Below are 10617 nucleotides of genomic sequence, written 5' to 3'. Positions count from 1 at the left end.
TTGAAGAAGAAAATGGATCAAAGAAAGGGAACAAAACTCCCAGTACTTTTTCAATTTAGAGAGGAGAAATTTTGTGAATAACACCATATCTAAATTAAACATTAATGGGATTATTATGGATGATCATATAATGATCTATAAGTATTGTAGTGATTTTTATAAACAATTATATACTTCTAATTACTCACAGGTGACAGCTGAAGCCTTTCTGAACTCATTGCAAATTAAGTCTATTGATGAAGATCAAAGAGAATTGTGTGACAAGCCTATTGCACTCAATGAGTTAATGGATGCAGTTACTCACCTTAATAATTCAAAGTCACCAGGCACCGACAGACTGACATCAGAGATTTATAAGCAGTTTTCAGAAGATTTAGCACCATTTCTTTTGGAGGTTTTTGTTGAAAGTATTAAGAAACAATGTCTTCCACCCACTTTAACACAGGGGTTAATTACACTGCTTCCCAAACCAAAAAAAGATACAGTTTATTGACAATTGGTGTCCTATTTGTTTATTAAACAATGATTATAAATTGCTGGCTTTAATTTAAGCCAGAAGATTAAAATCAGTATTGAATTCTATAATTGACTAATCAAAATCGGGTTTTATGAAAAATCGGCACATTTCAAGTAATATTAGACTAGTTTTGGATATTTTAGATTATCCAGAGTTGATTAATGACAATGCTTTCATTTTATTTTTAGATTTTTATAAAGCCTTTGACTCTGTTGAGCATAACTTAATTTTTGACACCCTTGAAAAAATTTGGTTTTGGAAAAAATTATTTTCTAATGCGATCGAAACCCTGTATGAAAAAGGTAACTACTCCATTAGGTTGTCAAATGGGACTTCTCCCAAATTTTCTAGATTATATAGAGGAATTACGCAGGGATGCCCTGTATCAACGTATCTTTTTCTGTTAGTGAGTCAGCTTCTCTCGGCTCACATTATTTCAAGTCCGATGAAAGGCATTAAAATTATTGATAGAGAATTAAAAGTAACTCAATTGGCCGATGACACAACACTCTTCGTTCAAGATGAAAGCCAGATTTATGTAGATATAGATTTGGTTGATGAGTTCTCAAGGGCATCTGGTGTGTTTCTGAATCTGAATAAATGTGAGCTTTTGGCAATCAAGGAATGCTCTGAGACTTACCATAATATTCCCATAAAAACTGAAATTCAGTATTTAGGATTATTAATCACTAAAGATCAATGTAGAATATGTTCAATTAATTTTGTGCTATAATTGCAAAAACTAAAAAAATCTTAAACCATTGGCTTATAAAGATCTCTCGTTAAGGGGTCGAATTCTGATTACCAAGGCAGAGGCTATTTCTCGATTTACTTATGCAGAATTGGCTTTACATCTTGATAAAAAACAAATCAAGGAGATTGACAAAATGTTGTATAACTTTGTTTGGAAAAACAAAACGCATTATATAAAGAAAACTGTTATTATGAATAATAAACCTACTTAAGGTTAACAAAGTAACTTCCCTGCCCAAAATTAAAGACAATATTCTCACCTCTCACCCTGACTAAAGAAAAACAGGTGAAAAATATAGAAGGGGTATAAACCCAAATAAATCGGCGCTCATCTTGCAACACAGGTTGACAAAGGCAGACTAGCACATCAACAGTAACGTCGTTGTAACCACACATGTTTACAGTTCACCAATTGCTTAATAGGAAATACAACAACCACAGTGCTGGGATAGCGTATAAGGAAAAACTCTCCTCGAGCTGTCTCTCTCTGCTGTTTTATATCTGCGGCACGCCGTATAGCAGGTAAGCTAATTGGTATCAGCTGCGGATGATTTGAAGCGCTGCTTAGCTGAGAGAAAAAACAAGGGAGAAGAAAACACCACAAAGACATCCCAAAACATGCACAATTACGTAATGAAACGTAACTCTCTCTCCCTATTATATATATATATATATATATATATATATATATATATATATATATATATATATATATATATAAATAAATAGTTTTTACCAACCAGCTCTGTGGCTCTTTCAAACGTCAACCAATGAGTGGTGAAGTGAAATGTCAATCAGTGTCAAATTGCCAATAATGGCAATTAAATTTAGTGGGTTTAAATATTTGGGCTGGCCAATCAGATGTCAGCGGGATCCCCCGACACCCCTCTGGCTCCGCCTACTGCCGGCTTTATAATTTCATTGTTTTGTTTTTTTCCTTTTTTAATTGAATTAACAACAGACATCAATTAACAAACTAGACAATAGCAATACAGATACAAAGTATGCTAGGGGGATTTTACAACAAAATATTAAATATAGTACAGATTTTCAAAGTTTTCAGTGAATTTTGCTTTTGAGACAGCCTTATAGAATCAAAATAAAGTTCCATTTCTTTTTTAAATGATATGAAACAGGGTTTTTTTTTTTCAAGAAAATTTACATTTGTGAATGTGAAATTTTGCTAACAAAAGGAACAGATTTATTATGTAAATACTATTGGTAGTATGCTAGTCTCTTTGATTCTTCAAAACACCAAAAAGCACATTTTTCCAAAATTAAGCAAAATTAACATCAATATTCTTAACAATAAAATCACAAAAATTTTCTCAAAAGGGTTTTACAAGTGGGCAATACCGAAATAAGTGAACCACAGTTTCTAAGCTGTTATTACAAAATGTACAATTTGTGTCTATATCGCTTTTAAATTTCACAAGAAAATGTTTTGTTGGGTAGATCCTATGAATAAGTTTAAATGAGTCTTCCTTTATTTTATTTGTAATTAAATACAGACTTGGAAGTAGCCAAACCTTTTTCCAAACAAGATCATCTGTAAACCGGTTCCAGAAAGAATGAACATAAGGCAAATATACAATATCTCTTTGAAATAAAGTTCTTATACCTTTATTGCGGGAGTTAAAGGACAAACATATCCTGCCTTCATAGGTATTAACAATATTAGGTAGGGACCAAAGTTGAGTATTTACTCTCATTGAATATTTAAATAAAGTACAAATTTTAGGAGATATGGCATCAAAAAAGCATAATCCTTTGGTGTTACAGGGATTGTTTAACAAGGCAAAAACCTTGTTAAAGTGAAAAGAAAACCATTTGAATTAAACAACTGATCTACCAGGATTATGCCATTCTTAAACCTTATTATTCCAGATATAATACCTATGCGAAATTGTGCTTGTAGATCAATGACCATGAAAGATAAGCCTGGCGATGAAACTCAGCTAGTTTTACTGGTATTTTGTTAATATCATAATTGCAACTAAGGAAAAACTGAATGCCACCCAAATTGGAAAAAAATATGTGAGGGAATAAAATTGGGTACCAATTATAAAAAGCTATAAAAGTTGGGATTTCTGATTATCTGTCTAAGCCAATGAACTTTAAATGTATTATTTAGTGTCACAAAATCCAAAACATTTAGGCCACCCTTTTTATAAGCATTCATAATAACAGTTTTCTTTATATAATGCGTTTTGTTTTTCCAAACAAAGTTATACAACATTTTGTCAATCTCCTTGATTTGTTTTTTATCAAGATGTAAAGCCAATTCTGCATAAGTAAATCGAGAAATAGCCTCTGCCTTGGTAATCAGAATTCGACCCCTTAACGAGAGATCTTTATAAGCCAATGGTTTAAGATTTTTTTAGTTTTTGCAATTATAGCACAAAATTAATTGAACATCTTCTACATTGATCTTTAGTGATTAATAATCCTAAATACTGAATTTCAGTTTTTATGGGAATATTATGGTAAGTCTCAGAGCATTCCTTGATTGCCAAAAGCTCACATTTATTCAGATTCAGAAACACACCAGATGCCCTTGAGAACTCATCAACCAAATCTATATCTACATAAATCTGGCTTTCATCTTGAACGAAGAGTGTTGTGTCATCGGCCAATTGAGTTACTTTTAATTCTCTATCAATAATTTTAATGCCTTTCATCGGACTTGAAATAATGTGAGCCGAGAGAAGCTGACTCACTAACAGAAAAAGATACGTTGATACAGGGCATCCCTGCGTAATTCCTCTATATAATCTAGAAAATTTGGGAGAAGTCCCATTTGACAACCTAATGGAGTAGTTACCTTTTTCATACAGGGTTTCGATCGCATTAGAAAATAATTTTTTCCAAAACCAAATTTTTTCAAGGGTGTCAAAAATTAAGTTATGCTCAACAGAGTCAAAGGCTTTATAAAAATCTAAAAATAAAATGAAAGCATTGTCATTAATCAACTCTGGATAATCTAAAATATCCAAAACTAGTCTAATATTACTTGAAATGTGCCGATCTTTCATAAAACCCGATTTTGATTAGTCAATTATAGAATTCAATACTGATTTTAATCTTCTGGCTTAAATTAAAGCCAGCAATTTATAATCATTGTTTAATAAACAAATAGGACACCAATTGTCAATAAACTGTATCTTTTTTTGGTTTGGGAAGCAGTGTAATTAACCCCTGTGTTAAAGTGGGTGGAAGACATTGTTTCTTAATACTTTCAACAAAAACCTCCAAAAGAAATGGTGCTAAATCTTCTGAAAACTGCTTATAAATCTCTGATGTCAGTCTGTCGGTGCCTGGTGACTTTGAATTATTAAGGTGAGTAACTGCATCCATTAACTCATTGAGTGCAATAGGCTTGTCACACAATTCTCTTTGATCTTCATCAATAGACTTAATTTGCAATGAGTTCAGAAAGGCTTCAGCTGTCACCTGTGAGTAATTAGAAGTATATAATTGTTTATAAAAATCACTACAATACTTATAGATCATTATATGATCATCCATAATAATCCCATTAATGTTTAATTTAGATATGGTGTTATTCACAAAATTTCTCCTCTCTAAATTGAAAAAGTACTGGGAGTTTTGTTCCCTTTCTTTGATCCATTTTCTTCTTCAAATCAGATTCAGATGTTTCTGAGATAACTCTGCTATTCTTGTTATTATTCTTGTTTCTTCTCTCTTTTTTGTGGCCATCAAAGAACCAAACTTTCTTACATATTTCCCAATTTCATATTTTAATTTATAATTTCATTGTGAAGCCTAAAACTAATAACCTTATGACGCGAGCTGGTGTGGGTGACGTCACAGTTCTTGTGGTTCCACAAAGAGAACACACTCAGAACATCTGGCTTAAAAACAGTAAGAAACACACTACAACAACAACGAGCTAGTTAGTGATCATTCACAATGCTCTGCTGCTCGTGTTTGTGGTGGAAGGTAAGAAAAAGTTTCATTCAGAAACAACTTACGGTCTAAATTAAAAGACTCTTAGTTGAAATATATTTATAATGAGAGAATTAACTGAAATATATTAATACTGAGATGCAATCGGTACAATATCATTATATATCATATAATGCATTATATATATATATATATATATATATATATATATATATATAGTACAACATGAGTGAGTTTAGATATTACTAAGTACAGTACTCAATAAAATACTATTTGAACTTGTCTAACTTGTATAGTTTCACTTTGGACATACTATTTGAAATAAAAGAAAAAAGAGAATATCAATAATACATCATTTTAAAATATGCACTAAAGTGTTAAAAATAATTAATTAATTGATTATTATTATTATTATTATTATTATTATTATTATTATTATTATTATTATTATTTACATACATATCTGTCTTTTGTCTGTGTATTTCATTTATTATCTATAGTGGGCCCAGGGGTGGTCTTATGTATATGTGACATCATCAGAAAGGGCGGTCATATTTCATAATAATAAAATAAATAATAAAACAGTTTTAAAGAGATATTTACCAGGAGGAACAGCACCATTTTTAAAATAAATTCTCCTCAATGTCAACACAACACACAGCATGCGACTGCCCTACAGAGTTCTCAACAAAATGCCTGTTCTATTCTCGCGCATGTGCAAGGGAAATCTCGCAAGCCCAAACCGGCGACCTCTTAAAGGGCCACACACGCAATTTCAGTACAGTGAAAAGTAAAGACAAAATATTATTTATACCTCTGGCCACATTCTCCCCTGCTAAAACCCATCATTGTCCTCAATGACATTAATACAGGTTTCTAACCTCATTTACTGCTTCTCTGAAGAACACGCTACCCAGGCTTGCTAAACCTGAGGAAAGACCTTAGGGCTGATCAAGAGAGGATCGCAAGCTGATCGGGGCTCATTAAACGGGTTTGCAAGTCAACTCTGTGGACCCGCTTCCGTACTTATGTAGTACATGGTACATCGACTACTTGGTACACCACGGGAGCCCAGGCATCTTGTATCTTATGTCTGCCTACAGGCCGGTGACGCAAGTACACTGTCTGCCCAACCTCAACCGAAGGACAGTAAACCTTTTCATTAAGAGGAGCCAGTCTCTCGGCTGCTTTCTGCTCTGTAAATGCTCTCGCCTTTTCATGGGGGGCTCTGAGACAGCTCTGGTGAATAGCTAACCAATCCTGCCCTTTACTGACAATGTTCTTTGCCCAGGAGAGCATCTACAGGGAGGCATGGTTCTACTCTAAACAACAAGAAATAAGGTGAATACCCAGTTGTAGCAAGTGGGGTTACATTATACGCATGAACCAGCTCGTGAAGGTGCTCTGGCCACCTTCATGATCGCCTCTTCTTCTCAGGAGGAAGTGTTTTTAGCAACTCATGGATTGTTCAGGGGTTTGGTAAGGGGTTGTGCGTGTTTTCTTAACCCCATACAAGCGACACAACTCAGCCACCACCTCACTCTCAAAATTCCTACCCTGATCCGAATGCAACCGCTCAGGTACCCCATATTTCATGAGCCACTCCCTCAACAGAATCTTTGCTGTCGTATCCGCTTTCTGGTCTCTGGTGGGGAATGCCTATGTAAACTTAGTAAACACATCAGTGACAATCAACACACTTTCACGACCATTCGTGGCTGGCTCAAGCACAGTATATTCCACAGCCACCACCTCCAATGGTCTGGACGCTAAAAATGGCTTCATAGGCGGACGGATACGCGGATATGGCATCTTGGTAAGAATGCAGCGTTCACACCTCTTAATCCACCTCTCAACATCATTGCACATACCAATGCAGAAGCAATGTTGTCTCAACAGATTGAGTATCCACTCAATGCCTTGATGTCCCATCTTATTGTGGACATTGCTCAGTACTTGTTCTTTTAAACAGGCTGGCAGAAGCAACTGTTTACACTCACCCAAGCGAAGGTCATTCACAACCCTGTAAAACAACTCATCCAACACTTGGATATATTTCCACTGCTTCAGCAGCGACAACACAGGCCTAGGTAAGTTGCTTCTCTCACGATTAGTAGGCTTCCTTTGGCTACCCCAAAATTCATTGAAGGAACCCAGAACAGGATCACTTAACTGAAATTCCTTCAACTGAGCCATGGTATAACCTGGAAGAGCAAATGTACACTCCTGAATGTCACTTTTCAATGGACTACCCTCCCAGGACCGGATCTGTCTAATCTTGCAACACTGGTCACACGCAATCAACAAATCAGGGTCTAAAGGTGTACCCCTATTGACCACATTACAGATGGCAACACAGTCATCAAACTCTTCCGAACTGTCAAGCTCCCCTGCTAAGGGGTGCCTAGAGAGGGCGTCTGCTGCGACATTATTTTGTCCAGGACGATACTGTACTTCAAAATCGAAAACAGCTAATTGGGCTACCTACCTTTGCTCAATTTCACCCGGCTTTGCTGTTTTAAGGTGACATAATGGATTGTTGTCGGTGACAACCACAAATTTCGCACTTAACAGGTACCCCCTGAACTTTTCTGAAACCACCCACTTAAGGGCTAGCAGTTCAAGCTTCATACTGCTATAATGCCTATCGTTTCTCTCTGCATTGCGTAGCCAATGACTTGTGTAGGCAATCACTCTCTTAGAGTCCCCTTGTTGTTGGTAAAGGATAGCACCTAAACCATCCTTGCTAGCATCAGTCTCAACGGTAAACGGAAGAGAGAAATCTGCAAAACCCAAGACTGGGGCTGAAGTAAGCTTCTTCTTTAACCATTCAAAAGCTGTACAACACTCCTCTGTCACAAAACTCAGGTCTCTTCACCATACTTTGTTGTCTTAGACAAAAGTTCACCAGGTCATGGAGAGGACCGGCGATTTTAGAAAACCCTTCAATAAATTTTCTGTAGTAGCTACAGAACCCTAGGAAGGACCTCAGTTCTTTCACAGAACTTGGCGTCTCCCAATTTCTTACAGCCTCTACCTTTCCTGGATCGGTTCCAATTCCATGAGCAGAGATCTGATGACCTAAGAACTTCACCTGTTCCTGAAGAAAACTACACTTATCAGGCTTAACCTTAAGTCCCGCCTCCCTTAGCCTACCAAAAACCACCTCCAGTCTATTGAGATGTTCCCGGAAGGTAGACGAATAGACAAGGATATCGTCCAAATAAACCAGCAGTCTGAAATACTAAATCCCCCATTACAGACTGCATAAGGCTTTGGAATGTGGACGGTCCATTACACACACACCAAAAGGCATACGGGAGTATTCAAATATCCCAAACGGGGGTGGTTAACGCAGTTTTAGGTTGGTCTTGTTTTCGCATGGCTATCTGATGGTACCCAATAGCCAAGTCGATGGTGGAGAAAAATTTCACACCCTGCAACGCATCAAAACTCTCATCAATGCGAGGTAAGGGGAAAACCTCTCTCTTTGTTTTGGCGTTTAAGTGCCTATAGTCCACGCACAATCTCAAGTTTCCATCTGTTTTCCGCACGAGTACTATGGGTGATGCGTACGGACTACTACTAGGCTTAATGACCCCTTTTTGGAGTAGCTTAGTGATGTGTTCCCTGACTTCCCCATATTGAGTAGGTAGAATGCGACGGTATGGCTGTGCTATCGGTGCATCTGTTACCGGCCCCAGACCTAGGGGATATCTGTGCCGGCAGCAAATGATACACAGGTGGACCACTGAGAGAAACACGAGAGAACAAGTTAGATGCGTTCCAAGTGGCAATCAGTTTATTACTGCAATACTTTTTCTTTAAATGCTTCAACTTCTGAGAAAAATTACACTTTCTAAACTTCAAGTGAATTTGGTAAAACACAACTCAAAAGAAAAACAAATTCACCAAAACACATCCATGGTATCTGATATTCTATACATTATGTATACTTGTAGGTGTGAACATACATATACAGTTATGTGCATTTGGAGGTTTCATCAACTTACAATAATTATAACTTACATTGACAGTACAAAAAAAGTGTGTAAAAACTGCACAAAAACATTTATAAAAGACACCAGAAAACCTTCAAGACATTGAAATACATTGGATTTCCTTACACTTGATATATTAACCGGATAGAATTTGTCTGTCACTCTTTCACTCATGCACGTGCGCACACTGGAAAAAATACACGTGCTGAACCCCAAAATGGCGATTGAAATTAGCATGCAACATACACTCAGCAATGTGTATTTGAGCCTGATAAACATTTATCTAATGTCAAACAACACAAACCAGACACGACACACGATTAAACTTATTTTGTTTTTTTTATATAATCCTCTATAGATTAAAATACAATGCTTAACGCTCAAACTCTCTGTATAACACCTGCCGATTCCCTAAAGTACAATAAAATTAATATTTTAGTTATTTATGTTCATACCTGAGAGAAACACGAGAGAACAAGTTAGATGCGTAGATGCTTGTTTCATGCGCACCCAATGTACCCTCTAGTGGTGTGGTGGCGTAATGGCAGATGTGTTTCTGAAAAGCTCTAATTTTGTAGTGTAATTAAAAAAAAATGTAAACATGAGGAAATGTATTAATGGGGGGGGGGGGGGGATCAAACTTACAAATTAATATTTTTTTTGACCCATTACACATCATCGACCAAATGGATCTCGTGCTGCACTTTGTCGGAAAACCCTATAAGAGAGATATATAAGAGAGATTTTTTATAATTTAGTGGTATTTAGTACTATTTTAAGAAACATTCTACAGCATGAATTTGGACATGAATTTGGCACAAAATGACTGAAACATGTAGAAAAGAAAATATCTAAACATCATTCACATGTTATGATTTTTACTTCTAAATTAGTTTTAGACAAAAAACAAGTAGAAGTGAAGTCAGAACAATACGAGATCTTCATCTCTATATAATGTTTTAAAAGGTCATGAACTTCATGGAGCTGTTCACAAGTATTATCTCTCTCAGTTTACTTACAGAAGAGTGTGCAGGAATATTAATACTCTTGCACAAGGATAAAATTCACTTAGACTTCTACACAATCTATATGAAGACTCATAAGCATAATCGATCCATTTAAAACCATTACAAATTAATTCAAATTCTACTATTTGGTTTTAGATTTTTCTTCAAGTCCCTGTTTGGGCACCAAATTATGAACACCTATTTCGTTGATATTAGTTTATGTATTACAATAAATGAAAGGCCTCAGCAGACTAATTTTACTAATGATTCATGTGTATTAAAGAGTTAACCAGCAAATACAAATCCTACCTACACCATCAATCACCACATCAACAATCCCACAATTTACAATAAAGCAATATTTACTTGCAATGCACTGTCTTTGGTTTGCTTTGTCCGAAAAACAACG

Source organism: Tachysurus fulvidraco, chromosome 1 (genome assembly GCF_022655615.1).
Source record: "Tachysurus fulvidraco isolate hzauxx_2018 chromosome 1, HZAU_PFXX_2.0, whole genome shotgun sequence".
Classification (NCBI taxonomy): Eukaryota; Metazoa; Chordata; class Actinopteri; order Siluriformes; family Bagridae; genus Tachysurus; species Tachysurus fulvidraco.
The sequence above is the reverse complement of the archived record's forward strand: the minus strand, read 5'-3'. Positions refer to the sequence as shown.